The 13912-nt window shown below is 42.6% G+C and overlaps 1 protein-coding gene across 4 annotated transcripts in view; it reads left to right on the top strand.

Moving 5' to 3' along the window:
• The window catches only part of fam49bb (family with sequence similarity 49 member Bb), a 166955-nt gene that overhangs the window by 56112 nt on the left and 96931 nt on the right, over positions 1–13912 (top strand). For 2 of the 4 annotated variants that reach the window (XM_028804398.2, XM_028804401.2), the window contains exon 1: positions 9001–9161. The exons of 1 other annotated variant lie outside the window; for it this stretch is intronic. The gene's annotated coding sequence lies outside the window, so the exon portion shown is untranslated. Of the gene's footprint in view, positions 1–8999; positions 9162–13912 lie in introns of those variants that run through there. One more of the 4 variants, XM_028804402.2, reaches the window with a different exon arrangement.

Below are 13912 nucleotides of genomic sequence, written 5' to 3'. Positions count from 1 at the left end.
AGAGTTGCATAGTGTGGTGGAGGAACGATCTCCTCAGTCTGTCAGTGGAGCAGGACGGTGACAGCAGTCTGTCGCTGAAGCTGCTCCTCTGTCTGGAGATGATCCTGTTCAGTGGATACAGTGGATTCTCCATGATTGACAGGAGTCTGCTCAGTGCCCGTCACTCTGCCACTGATGTCAAACTGTCCAGCTCAGTGCCTACAATAGAGCCTGCCTTCCTCACCAGTTTGTCCAGACGTGAGGCGTCCCTCTTCTTTATGCTGCCTCCCCAGCGCTCGCCACAACCGTCTGATAGAACATCTGCAGCATCTTCCTTCTAAGGAAGTATAGCCGACTCTGTCCTCTCTTACACAGAGCATCAGTATTGGCAGTCCAGTCTAATTTATCATCCAGCTGCACTCCCAGGTATTTATAGGTCTGCACCCTCTGCACACAGTCACCTCTGATGATCATGGGGTCCATGAGGGGCCTGGTTCTCCTAACATCCACCACCAGCTCCTTGGTTTTGCTGGTGTTCAGGTGTAGGTGGTTTGAGTCGCACCATTTAACAAAGTCCTTGATGAGGTTCATATAATCCTCCTCCTGATTCATAGTTTGGCCACTCAATCTGGTATAGTAATAGGTACCTGATCCTTTTTCAAACAAAGCCACCTGTTTTTTCTGCTTCTTCTCATGCCACTTGTCAAACTGACCACTCTTTTGTAGTCGCAATATTTTACTGGAAAATGGGAGGTGGTCTGTTCAGCTTTGCTGAGGTTTTATGACTTTAACCTCCTGCCCACTCCTGATGCAGCCCACGATAGCAGTGTCGTCAGTGAACTTTTGCACGTGGCAGGACTCCGAGTTGTATTGGAAGTCTGATGTATGTTGGCTGAACAGGACCGGAGAAAGTACAGTCCCCTGCGGAGCTCCTGTGCTGCTGACCACAATGTCAGACCTGCAGTTTCCGAGACGCACATGCTGAGGTCTGTCTGTAAGATAGTCCACGATCCATGCCACCAGGTATGAATCTTCTCCTAGGCTGTGTAACAAAGGCGCTATATTGCGCCCAACCCGACACAGATGGACACAGAGGCACGTGTAAACTAAAGACATGTTTTATTTTTCTTCACCCATGGGCACACGTCTTCCCCGTGACCCACAGGCAATACACAGTCCATAAAGCACTATCCCAACATAACATAACAATCCTTTCTTTTACCACCACTCCTTCGCAAGCATAGTCCTCCTCCTCCCAACCCTGGTTCCTCAAGTGGTGGTGGCCGGCCCTTTTTATAGCCCACCCGGAAGCGTTCCAGGTGCTTGACCACCTGGTCCTAATTGCACTTCCAGGTGGGGCCGAAGAGTTGTCCAGCCATGCTGTTGAAACCAGACAGAGGCCCCCCTGGGCCCCAACCAGGCTGTGGAGGACTCCATCTCCCATGGAGCCCTGCGGGAGGTTGGGGAATCACCGTTGGCCAGGGAGGCTGCCACCAAGCGGCCCGGGGGAGGTACTGAGCTGTCCATGGCTGCTCCCCCAGAACATAAGCAGCAGGGGTATCCCTGCCTGGCATGGGACCCGGCTGTCCGCCACAGCTGTGGACAACACATTCTCACTTTTCAGGTAAGAGTTCTGGAAAAGGACGAATGTGAAAGTTTCGTGGTGCCCTCTTAAAATGCAGGCACTTGGCCTGTCAGCAACTTTCCTAAATGGCCAAATTACTGAGTGCTGCTTCTTTAAACAGAGCAGTTAGAATTTCTGATGAGAAGGCAAGTCTGCTCCCTGTTAAGAAGCACCTAATTGTGTGGTGTGCGTCTTGCAGGAAGTCAGGTTACGGTTACTGAGCAAAGCCACTTTAGTGTAAGCCACTCTAATGCCGTTTTACAGGCTGCGCCAGCTTGACACAGTAATGGGTGCTTCACTGTAATCTGTCTTCTGTAAGTGTGGCCTTTTTGTGCCGTGCTGACCCATCTTAGGTGGATTAAGGCTGATTTTGACACATCTACATTATTTGTGGTTGGGGGGGTGCATGCCATCTGGCTTTGTGTATGTGAGACACAGAGAATCAAGCCATTATTAGCAAATTGAGCACAAGGGTTACTGAGCTGCCATGCAAGAGAGAATGTCTGGCCTGGTCCTGTGCTGAAGTATACAGAAAAGTCTGAAATTTGCCACATAATGCATTTGAGATCAGAATTAGCACCTTCAGATATGGGCAGCACCATGTCACAGTCGTAGCGGTCCAGGTAAGGAGACCAAGTTTCGCATCCCAGGTCCTCCCTGTGTGGAGTTTACATGTTAGGTGAAAAGACACGCAGGTTAGGTAAATTGACCCCTAGTGTGTGTGTGTGTGTGTGTGTGTGTGTGTGTGTGTGTGTGTGTGTGTGTGTGTGTGTTCACTCTGTGACAGCCTGGCACCCTATCCAGATTTTCATGCTGCCTTCCACCCTATGCAAGCTGGGATAGGCTCAAACCCCAGACCAGGGTCTGGAATAAGCACATTAGAAAATGACATGACCTCCAAATCTGAGGTTACGGTCATCTTAAATTTTATTGTTTATAGAAGAATGTAACTTTTGGCAACACTTTAGTTTAGGTACTGCAAAAGTTCTTCTATTACTCATTTAGTCTTTCCTAATAAGACCTTAACAAAGGCTCCTTTTGGCCTCTATTATGCTTATCAGGCATCGGTAGATGGGTTATTCATCTGTGGCAAGTGTGGCATATTAGGAGCCTTTGATATGCTTCAAAAAATGACTTATGAATATGAAGGATTCACCAATCTCATTCTGAAATATGCAATATGAAGAGAAATATGTCCCAGTTAAGCCACTTCTAACCATTCTAAAGTGAGGTCATTTTCCTAGTCCATGTTGGAGAGATGAATAACCACTGTACTGGTGTTTGTATATATCATTAACACCAAAAGAAGCCTTAAGGTCCTGTGTTCCTCGAAGGATTCCGTAGGGGGTCTGGGTCACCCTAATAAAGGCTGTTGGGCCCCTATATAGTCGCAGTGAGAGCTGTGCCCACATACTCGGACCAGCATCAGCAGCGTTTCCAGTGGGTGTGAGACACCACCAGGCCTGTGTGTTATCTCCTATCCTGCTTGTGATTTCCATGTACAAGATGTCAAAGCGCTGCCAGGGAGGGGGTCCAGTTCAGTGGCCTTAGAACTGCGTCACTTGTTTTTTGTTGGGTTCATCAGGCTGTGAACTCCAACACGCATTAACATGGTTTGCAACCATCTATGAAGCAGCAGGGATGAGGATCAGCACCTCCAGATCTGAGGCTGTGGTCCTTAGTTGGAAAAAGGTGGACTGTCTTTCTCTGAGTGTGAGGCGAGTTACTGCCTCAAGTGAATGGATTTTACTTAGCCTATATAAGTTCCTAAAAATGAATTATTTTGTTTTTGTTGTTGTTAATATACTAGAAATCCCCTAAACAGTATCACATTGTTCACAGTTGTTTTGTTCACTGAATGGGAAACTTCAAATTATAAACTTTCCAACATTCCTTTCTCCATAATGCCTGTTCTGTCTCTTTCATTCTTGGTGCATATCAAAACAGAATGCTCCAAAGAATTTGGTTCAAAACACATAACACTTACCTTGTACAGCATCTTCCTTATCTACGTGCCAATATTAAAGAAGTGCCGTTTGTCTCAACGTTTAAATCAAGGTGTGAGGCTCATGAGTATGGTGTGTACCTGTTAGAGCTGCTGTAAGCCCCTTCCCGTTTCATTTCAGTGCATGTAACAGTTCTGTATGGCAGATCAGGTTTCCCCTTTTTTCTTTCTCTTCTTATCATCTTGCAGTGGGATTTGGTGAGCTGTAGGGTGAATGGCCTGGTGGGATTGTGCTGACAATGACAGACCCCATTATCAGACCTTCATGGTATTTTATGGTAGTTGTGGCTATTGTTGCCTGTGCCATAGCCTCCTGGAAGATTGTAGTTGACCTGGGACAGTGACATCTGGGGTCTATAGAACTATGTGCAGGTGCCTTGTCTATGGTTGCTCCCTGCTTTGTGCTCAGTGCCGCCCCCATATGACCCTAAATTATATGAAGCAGGATGGATGGAAGCCAGGCAGGGAAGTAGGAAAAGTTAATTTCATGATTTGCAAATGGAGTATCTCTGCAATACTAAATTGAACTCCGATATCTACTGTATTTAAAGTCATGAAATATCATTTTGTTATTTTTATATATTTATGTAATATACAACGGGGTTCACAAAGTCTTCAGACCCTTTTTTATACATTAGAACAATCTAGATGAGAGCTGGTCATTCAGCCCAACAAAGCTAGACAGTCATATCCACTTAATTCTACCAAAATAACATCAAGTTGAGTTTTGAAGGTTCCTAAAGTCCTACACTCTACCCCACTACTTAGTCACTTATTCAATGTGACTGTGGTTCCCTGTGTGAAGAAGAACTTCCTAATGTTATGGGTGAAATTTACCCTTAACAAGTTTCCAACTGTGTCCACATGTTCTCGATGAACTCATTTTAAAGATAGATAGATAGATGAGAAAGGCACTATAAGATAGATAGATAGATAGATAGATAGATAGATAGATAGATAGATAGATAGATAGATAGATAGATAGATAGATAGATACTTTATTAATCCCAAGGGAAAATTCCCATACTCCAGCAGCAGCATACTGATACAAAACAAAAAAAAAAACAATATTAAAATTAAAGAGTGATAACAATGCAGGTGTACAGACAGACAATAACTTTGCATAATGTTAACATTTACCCCCCCGGGTGGAATTGAAGAGTTGCATAGTGTGGTGGAGGAACGATCTCCTCAGTCTGTCAGTGGAGCAGGACGGTGACAGCAGTCTGTTGCTGAAGCTGCTCCTCTGTCTGGAGATGATCCTGTTCAGTGGATGCAGTGGATTCTCCATGATTGACAGGAGTCTGCTCAGTGCCCGTCACTCTGCCACGGAAGTCAAACTGTCCAGCTCCATGCCTACAATAGAGCCTGCCTTCCTCACCAGTTTGTCCAGGCGTGAGGCATCCTTCTTCTTAATGCTGCCTCCCCAGCACACCACCGCGTAGAAGAGGGCGCTCGCCACAACCGTCTGATAGAACATCTGCAGCATCTTATTGCAGATGTTGAAGGACGCCAGCCTTCTAAGGAAGTATAGTCGGCTCTGTCCTTTCTTACACAGAGCATCAGTATTGGCAGTCCAGTCCAATTTATCATCCAGCTGCACTCCCAGGTATTTATAGGTCTGCACCCTCTGCACACAGTCACCTCTGATGATCACGGGGTCCATGAGGGGCCTGGGCCTCCTAAAATCCAGCACCAGCTCTTTGGTTTTGCTGGTGTTCAGGTGTAGGTGGTTTGAGTCGCACCATTTAACAAAGTCCTTGATTAGGTTCCTATACGCCTCCTCCTGCACACTCCTGATGCAGCCCACGATAGCAGTGTCGTCAGCGAACTTTTGCATGTGGCAGGACTCCGAGTTGTATTGGAAGTCTGATGTATATAGGCTGAACAGGACCGGAGAAAGTACAGTCCACTGCGGCGCTCCTGTGTTGCTGACCACAATGTCAGACGTGCAGTTCCCGAGACACATATACTGAGGTGTGTCTTTAAGATAGTCCACGATCCATGCCACCAGGTATGAATCTACTCCCATCTCTGTCAGCTTGTCCCTAAGGAGCAGAGGTTGGATGGTATTGAAGGCGCTAGAGAAGTCCAGAAACATAATTCTTACAGCACCACTGCCTCTGTCCAAGTGGGAGAGGGATTGATGTAGCATGTAGATGATGGCATCCTCCGCTCCCACCTTCTCCTGGTATGCAAACTGCAGAGGGTCGAGGGTGTGGCGGACCTGTGGCCTCAGGTGGTGAAGCAGCAGCCTCTCCATGGTCTTCATCACATGTCACAGTTTCGATCTACTGGACTTGTTCCCTTCATAATATTAAACACTTCAGTCATGTCACCTCGTAATTTTCTTTTACACAAAATGAAAAGGCTCCGCTCTTTTCATCTTTCTCCATAACTCATCCCCTGTAGCCCTGAATCAACCTAGTTGCTCTTCTCTTGACTTTTTCTAGTGCCGCTATGTCCATTTTGTAGTCTGGAGACCAAAACTGCACACAGGACTCCAGATGAGGCCTCACCAGTGTGTTATAAAGCTTGAGCAGAACCTCCTGTGAGTTGTACTCCACACATCACGGCGCTATATAACCAGACATTCTGTTAGCCTTCTTAATGGCTTCTGAACACCGTCTGGCCGTTGACAGTGTCAAGTCCACTAAAACTCCTGAGTCCTTCTCATAAGGGGTACTTTCAACTTTCAGACCTCCCATTGTGTATTCAAATCACACATTTTTAATTCCTACATGTAATGCTTTATATTTACTTACAATAAATGTTATTGTCCACAAGTCTGTCCAAGCTGGTAAGCTGTCAAAGTCTCACTGCAATGATTCAATGCATTCTAAATTATCTGCCAATCCACCCAGCTTGGTATCATCTGTAAAACTTGAACAGCTTATTATTCATGTTCCTTTTCATATCTATTATAATATTAACCATAGCTGCGGCCCTAGCACTCACCCTTCCTGGACACCAGTCTTAACATCAGCCAATTCTGAGAGGGTTCCTCACACCATCGCCATATGCTTGCTGTATCTGTGCCAATTTTGCACCCACCTACACTCCACACTCTGAACTCCCACTTCTTTTAGTTTGATGCCCATCCTCTCACCTTTATCAAATGCTTTCACATATCAAATTCTTTCCGAGAACAGCCGAGGGGTGAGTGAGGCATGTCCATATTTCCAAAGGTTAAACAGTATAGTAATTACAGCAAAGCTTCTATTAATTATAAGAAAAGTAGTGTATTGCCCTTACTGGTTCACCTCGGATAATGCGGAACTTCTGTAAACCGGGGCATGGATAATTGGTGTTCTATTGTAATTGAATATAAAATTATATCGCATTTCTTCTGTTGTGTTTCATTGTTGTATGTTGTATTTTAGTTGCATGTCACTTTGTTATTTTCTAACCATACTTTAACAGTCTTTTAAGCTGAAGTGCACTTTATAAGAATAAATTGAAAATTAATTTAAAATTTAATTCAGAATGTTCTATTGTCCTTAGATGTAGTAGAAGAATTCTAGCTGGCCTTAAGATATACACTATCTTGTTCTGAAAAGTCAGAAGATCCATCTTCCATTCATTTTCTAAACCTGCATATCCAGGGAAGGCTCGTGGGACAACTGGAGCCCACCCCAGTGTGCATGTGATTAACTTTATTTAATCCACAGTTACAAATCTGACTTTAACCTTTAGTAGTGTTTCCTTATACTAAAGTTGTCCTTTCCTGTCGGTCCTTCACCATCTTTTTTAGTAATCACTTTTATTTCCAGACAGAGACGGCAAGCTGATGCCTCACTGCTCCAGGCTTATGGATTTAAATCTGACTCCAGTCACTTTGTCTTTGGAGATTACTTGTTCTCCCTCTGTCAGTTTCCGTTGTCTCAGGTAATCCATCTTCCTCCCAGTTCACAGTCAAACTCTAGGACTGACAGAACGATGCCACCTTTGACTTTTAGCCACATTTGAATTTTTATTTTTAGATTATTGAAAAGTTGTTATTATGTGCCCTAACACGTACATTCAAATACATTTAATGCGTTTCCCACCACAAGTACATTGTTTTCAGGAGCCAATGGGTTCCTGGACAATGTACCTGTAGATCCTAGGTGACTTATGGATCCTGGTCACTTTTATGTGTTGTGTTCCCACCACAAAACAGGAACTGTAATCTTTATGCAAAATATGTGACGTGCAAAGAAGAGCGATGCAGTGCGAAGTGAGGTGTGTTCAGCAGTTCATGGGGACAGGGACACTTCTCACCCCACCATTATTAGCTCGAGGTGCTCCAGACTACACGATGGAGATTAGTGTTTTGATACGGCACACCAGGGAGGCAGCTATGAAGACTGATGTGGTGTGAAGTGCAGCACTCCATCTTCCCTGATCATTCTCCAAAATACAAACTACAAGCAGACTTGTAACATGGTGCTAATGCTTGTGGTCAACCAATCAGCACAATTCATTGCTCAAGCCCCACCCACAATATTGTACTTTCTGACTGAATGAAAAATACATACCCTGGAGTAGGAGCAAAAATAGTATCAGGAGCTACAAATGACTCAAGTCCCTGCCGTGGGAATGCTAAAAAAAAGTTTTTGAGTTTCTAAAAAGTCAATGGTTCCTGAAAAATGTTTCTGGGGTGGAGAAAGCGCCATTACTGTTGAATATTGCTGGTGCCAGAGCTGTTATTACTAGCTCTGCCTTTTCGCTTATAAATTACCAAATAGAAGTTGCCTGCTCATAGTTAGACAATTATTTTCTTTAGAGCCTCATAACCTCTGGTTGCAATGCTTTTTTTTCTTTACATCTGTCATTTTTCAAGACCACCACAAGCCCTTTCTTGAGCGCATCTACTACCAGCGGTTACTTCTAATAGCATTGCTCGAGTTGGTCCATGTTCTGCTAGACCTCTTCATCTGTGAACGAACTAAATATCGAGCCGAAACGAATACATTACCTACAGGGAAGGAGGCAGACGCCTCCGATTTGTGCCACGTTCAGTGATGATGAATCGCTTTTTTTTTTAACGCCACAGGCAACTACTGCAGCCTCGTGTCACACCTCAAAATTCTTTTCCCTGAAACTTCGCTCTTCGTTCCGCTCCCCTCCCCTTGTTACTCACTACGGTCAGAATTGGAGCGTAGACCCGCCCCATATATTATTTTGTGGGAAAAGGTGGGTGTGGCTTTTTCGAGTAAAGGCATTTTTTCCTAATTTGAAATAATGTTTTTAGATACAAAACACATATAACTTCCAAAGTAACCGTCACTGATGGAGATCATAACCCGAAGCAATGATTCCCAGTAGCGTGAAAAGGCGTCACGAGTCCGCGCAAGACGCGGTGATACATGTCGGGCGCTAGGACCGCGCAGCTCTTTTCAGCGTAGCGTCACTCCGCTCCATTCTCTCTCACGTCTCGTCATTGACGCGGCGCCGGCGCTTTGTGTACTTCGCTCAGCTCCGCTCCGCTGCGGTTCAGCCCCTGACCGGCGCATTCAGGGAAGGGCAACAAGAGAGGAATATGTGTTCCTGCGGCTGAAACGGCGGCAGGTAAGGCGGTATCCTTGATTAACTCGGCACGGGTTCGAAGCTCGATGTAGTGGCTGGGCCTGTCTGCGCCGTACTCGGTAACCACGAGAGCAATAGCAAAGGCTGGCAGCGTTCTGGCCACGCCGTTGCTGAAGGGAGGAGCAGCACGAGCCGCCCTTCCCTGGTTGGTTTGCAGTCGTTGCGGTGCCGGGTGATGACTGTCATTGCCCGTTACCCGTGTCCACGTGCTGTGGTGCGCCTGCCGAACCGGGAACGATAAAAACATATTCGAGTGAGCTGCTTAGAGGTACAGCCGGATGGATTGGATCAAAGGAAGGGTTAGCGCAGCTCCTGGCAGCCTTAAGTCGGCGCACATAATTGGACATTAGCAAAGAAGAATACTCGGGCAAGGGAATTCGGGTGGACACGCGCGTAAGCAGTGACGGTTAGTAGTGCGCGCTCCCGCCGGGATAGGCATACAGTCTGAGGTTTGGACTGATGAGCGCCCCTCAAGGAAAAAGCAGCGCAGGAGAAGCGCATATAGAAGAACATCGGCAAATGAATAGCGTGAGGCGGGCAGACACAGGTGGACAGACAGACTTGTCCAAGCCGCTGCATGCTGTAGTCTCATACCGAGACTTAAGTTGGGAGAATGAGATTGCAGTTGAGACAAGGTTCAATTGATTTACGTCATTAGCCTTGCTATATTATTGAGTAATTATGTTATCAGGAAGGGTTGTATTCATAAACCAACAATTTTCCTTTTTCATTTAATTTTTCATTTAGTTACTCATCTTTCGCATCCTGATCATTTTATATGAGTCAGCTTGTTGTTGCCGTTGTGATGGCTGAGCTGTGTGTTGGTGCCATACTGCTTATAGTGTCACTGACATCTTAGCATTTTAAATCCGTTTGTTTATTCCTCCTCCACATCTGAGTCATTATTATTACTATTATTATAGTTTATGAGTCAGCATTGTCATCTTATATTAGTTTAGATTTGAGTCCTTGTCGTTATTTTATTGTGGTAGTATTTTAAATACGAGTCATTGTCATTGATATCGTTGCCATTTTCACTCATTCATTCTCAATACCCAATTTTTCCAATTCAGGATTGGAAGGCAAAGCTTATCCCAGCGTCATCGACTTCTGTCATTATTATTATTATTAATAATAATTTTTTGTTATACTCGAGATCTGAGTCAGCGTTGTGATGGTTGACTTCTAGTATCTGCTGATATAATCATCTGAATCGCATAGCTTCAAAAGAGTTTAAGGAGCATGCTTTTCTTCAAATTCAGTGTCAGTACATTTTTAAGATTTTTGACTTGCATCTGCAGTTTTATTTACGTGTGTTTTATTCTTAAATATCACTGATTGATTTTGTGCTGTTATATTTAATGCCTTAGTTTAGGTGACGTCACATGAATTTGTAAAATAATGCATTTTTGCAAGACCCCAACAAAGGGTTCTTTTAGTATTTATTATGGTTATAAAGCATCAGTAAAGTGGTTATTGGTCTCTTCAATGTGACGTTTGATATGCTGGTAAAACTAGATAGATAGATAGATACTTTATTAATCCCAATGGGAAATTCACAACTACTTACAAATATTAAGAATTCCCAGATCTTTAAAAAAAAAAAACAAAAGTATGCAATATCAAGATATGCAAGTTCGACCCATTCCAAAGTGAAGTTATTTTAGTATCTCTTGTTGCGCAGAGGAATGACCGCTTTACTGAAGCTTTATAAATGTTTTATCACCAATAGAAGCCCTTGTTAACGTCTTCTTATCTAAGTGTAAATGTGTAACGTTGCATTTTTAGATGAATTTTTTCAGTACCTAGACTAAAGTGTTACCGATGTTCTCAATTCTTTTGTTTTTATACCCCCATGGTTCCACCCAGAAAATCATGCAGTTCCAATCTCACACTTTTTGTTAATTTTAGTTGACTCTTATTAAAATTAAGGTAGTGACAAAAACTAAAGAATTACAGTCAGTGGTACCATTAGCAATAAAACTGGCGTGAGAGATCGTGTTAGTTAGTTTACTTTTGTTGTCCATAAGTGAAACTTTGCATTGATCCAGTCAGAAACATATACAAGAGCATTCCTAAATACATACATATATTCATACATAAAAGTAATAAAAAAAACCTCATATTTATATTTTTTGGATTTAATGTTCATCCCTGAAGAGAAATTGTCTTTTTGCATGACCTTTGGGTTTCAGAGTGCTGGTTCAGCCATTGTACATACTGTACAATAAAAAGAGATAATTCTGGAATGGCTACTTATGTTAACAAAAATGAATTTGGCCTGTTTAAAAGTTTTTACAGTTGGTGTAAAACTGTTTCTACTTCTATTTGTTTTAAATTTTGGCAATATCGTGTCTATTCAGGGAGTGTGTTTGACCCTTTACAGTCTTTTCAGCTTTTTTTTTTTTTTTGCCTCTATTATACAGTTCTTTAAGTCCCAATTGCGATTTGTCCACTGAGAGCAGACCCCAGTTCGGTTATTTTCCTAAGTTTATTTTTTGTTAGTCAGGTATACAATTTATTAGATGAATTGAGATCTGATATCGTTGAGTTTCTTTTTGTTATTGAAGCCACATGAAGTTTGTTGTTTTGGGACGTACATTCACCTTTAATAAATCAGCTTTATAATTAGTCTGTGACATTGTTATTTATTTATTTGGCCGATGCCTTTATCCAAGACAGCTTACAACGTTTCAGATACGACTGGTTACATTTATTTTGTGAAGTCATTTGCTTATGATCACACAGTGTCAGCAGCAGGATTTGAACCCACAACCTCGAGGTTTGAAGTCCAGAGATTTAACCACTATGCCACACTACCTGCGGCATTATAAAGCAAGAGCTGTGTGTACAAGCACATGAAGTTTCACATGTGTTGATGCTTTTTTTTTTTGTTTTTTTAAACTGCTTTCCCTAGTTTGTTTATATATCCAAGCACATTTTTTTTTTTTTTCAATGTGTTTTCATAAATGGCAAAAGGCAAGTGTGTTTGCTTTTTTGTGCAGTCCCAGATTTGTGATGTCCGGGGGCTATCCTTTAATTGAATTGGTTGTAAAATGGAAGACCATTGTGGAATGATAATTTGATGATGTTCAAGACCCTAGCTAACAGATCCATCATATTTTTAACTTGTCTTTGTACTCATAACCACTTTTACAGGGCTGGACATTGAACTTCTATGACCAGGGGCCTCATGTATAACGGCGTGCGCAAAATTCACACCATGACATGGCGTACAGACTAAAGCGGAAATGTTCGTACACACAAAAAAATCCAGATGCATAAATCTGTGTGAACACCAACTTCCATATTCTTCCGGTACATAAACAGTAACACACGTGCACATGCCTGCTTTCCCACTCCAACTCCTCCCAAAATTAAGCCTCTTTGAATATGCAAATCAATATAAATAGCCCTTAAGCTCCGCCTTCTGTGAAAAGGCAATGGCAAAAGACACGCGTAGGGGAAAATAGAAGAATTTCAGCGAATACCAAGTGGAGGCAAGGAAAAACTTACTATTTATTGATTTAAACAGTGGTATAAACAACAAAAGGAAGTTGATCGAGTGACAGAGTGTCGGAGAAACTTGAAAGCTCAAGTTCACAAAGATGCACAGTGCCCGAAATAAAAAAACAAGCGGTCAAATATCAAAGTCGCCGTGAAAAGGCGAGGTTGTAGCCCACCATCTGAGTGTCATATGAAAGCTGATTAGGTACAGAGAAAAGAAAAAAAAAATAGGGACACAGTGAGAAAAAAGCTCAGAATGTCAACTTTAATCTCGAAATTTCCACTTTAATCACATAGTTTATTTTGTCATTAAAGTAGAACATCATAAACTTCATCTTTAAATCGTTTAATTTACTAGTTTCTCAAATCCCATCGTAACTAAAGTAGCACGTTAAATGCTTTGTTTTGTATGTGCTCTTATGTGTGTGAATCACTACGTGCTTCTTAAACGGACTTTCTCTTCCTCCGACAGGACACAGAATCCATTACATTCGTGATATTACAGCTCTCTGAATAATTAAAATACTGAGATGTATACGTGATATCATTTTCATGATGATATGAGTTAAAGCATGTTATTAAACATGGGAACACGGTGGCGCAGTGATACTGACAAGCAGGTGCCTCGTCGACAGATTGTTCCTGCCACCCGCAAGATGCTTGCTGCGCCATGCATGACCTTCGATGAAATAATTTATTGCAGCAGTGCTGTGTCTTTCTAACATAATAACACCCAATTCCTGTCCTTCCTTTTCTTTCTCCAAGTAACCAATCGCCACACAATCTGCTCTGTAATAGATGTTAAGCCATCTGTAAGCTTAGAACTCTGATTCTTCAAAACTTTTAAGGAACATCGAAATATCTTCGTAGTACATGTTTAATTATTCTATCTATCTATCCATCCAGTGTCACGCCAGCCCTAGCAAGAATACAACGCGAGGCAGGAACAATCCCTGAACTAGCTAGCGCTGCGCCACTGTGTCCTCACATGTTTAATTATTAACAATATAGGTTATTTAAATGACATTAACATTTTATCTGTATAATGCAATAAACATATTTTGCTGCATTTCATCTTAAAAATGATATCATCATCATATGTAAATACGCACTTTATAAAGTGGTGCAGGTTGTGCAGTATTATAACTGTATCGCAAGTTTACAGTAAGGTAATTGTACTTGTAAGTACAAACAGTTCTATAAGGAGCACTTGATGGACTGATTGA

Source organism: Erpetoichthys calabaricus, chromosome 6 (genome assembly GCF_900747795.2).
Source record: "Erpetoichthys calabaricus chromosome 6, fErpCal1.3, whole genome shotgun sequence".
Taxonomy (NCBI): Eukaryota; Metazoa; Chordata; class Cladistia; order Polypteriformes; family Polypteridae; genus Erpetoichthys; species Erpetoichthys calabaricus.
The sequence above is the reverse complement of the archived record's forward strand: the minus strand, read 5'-3'. Positions and strand labels throughout refer to the sequence as shown.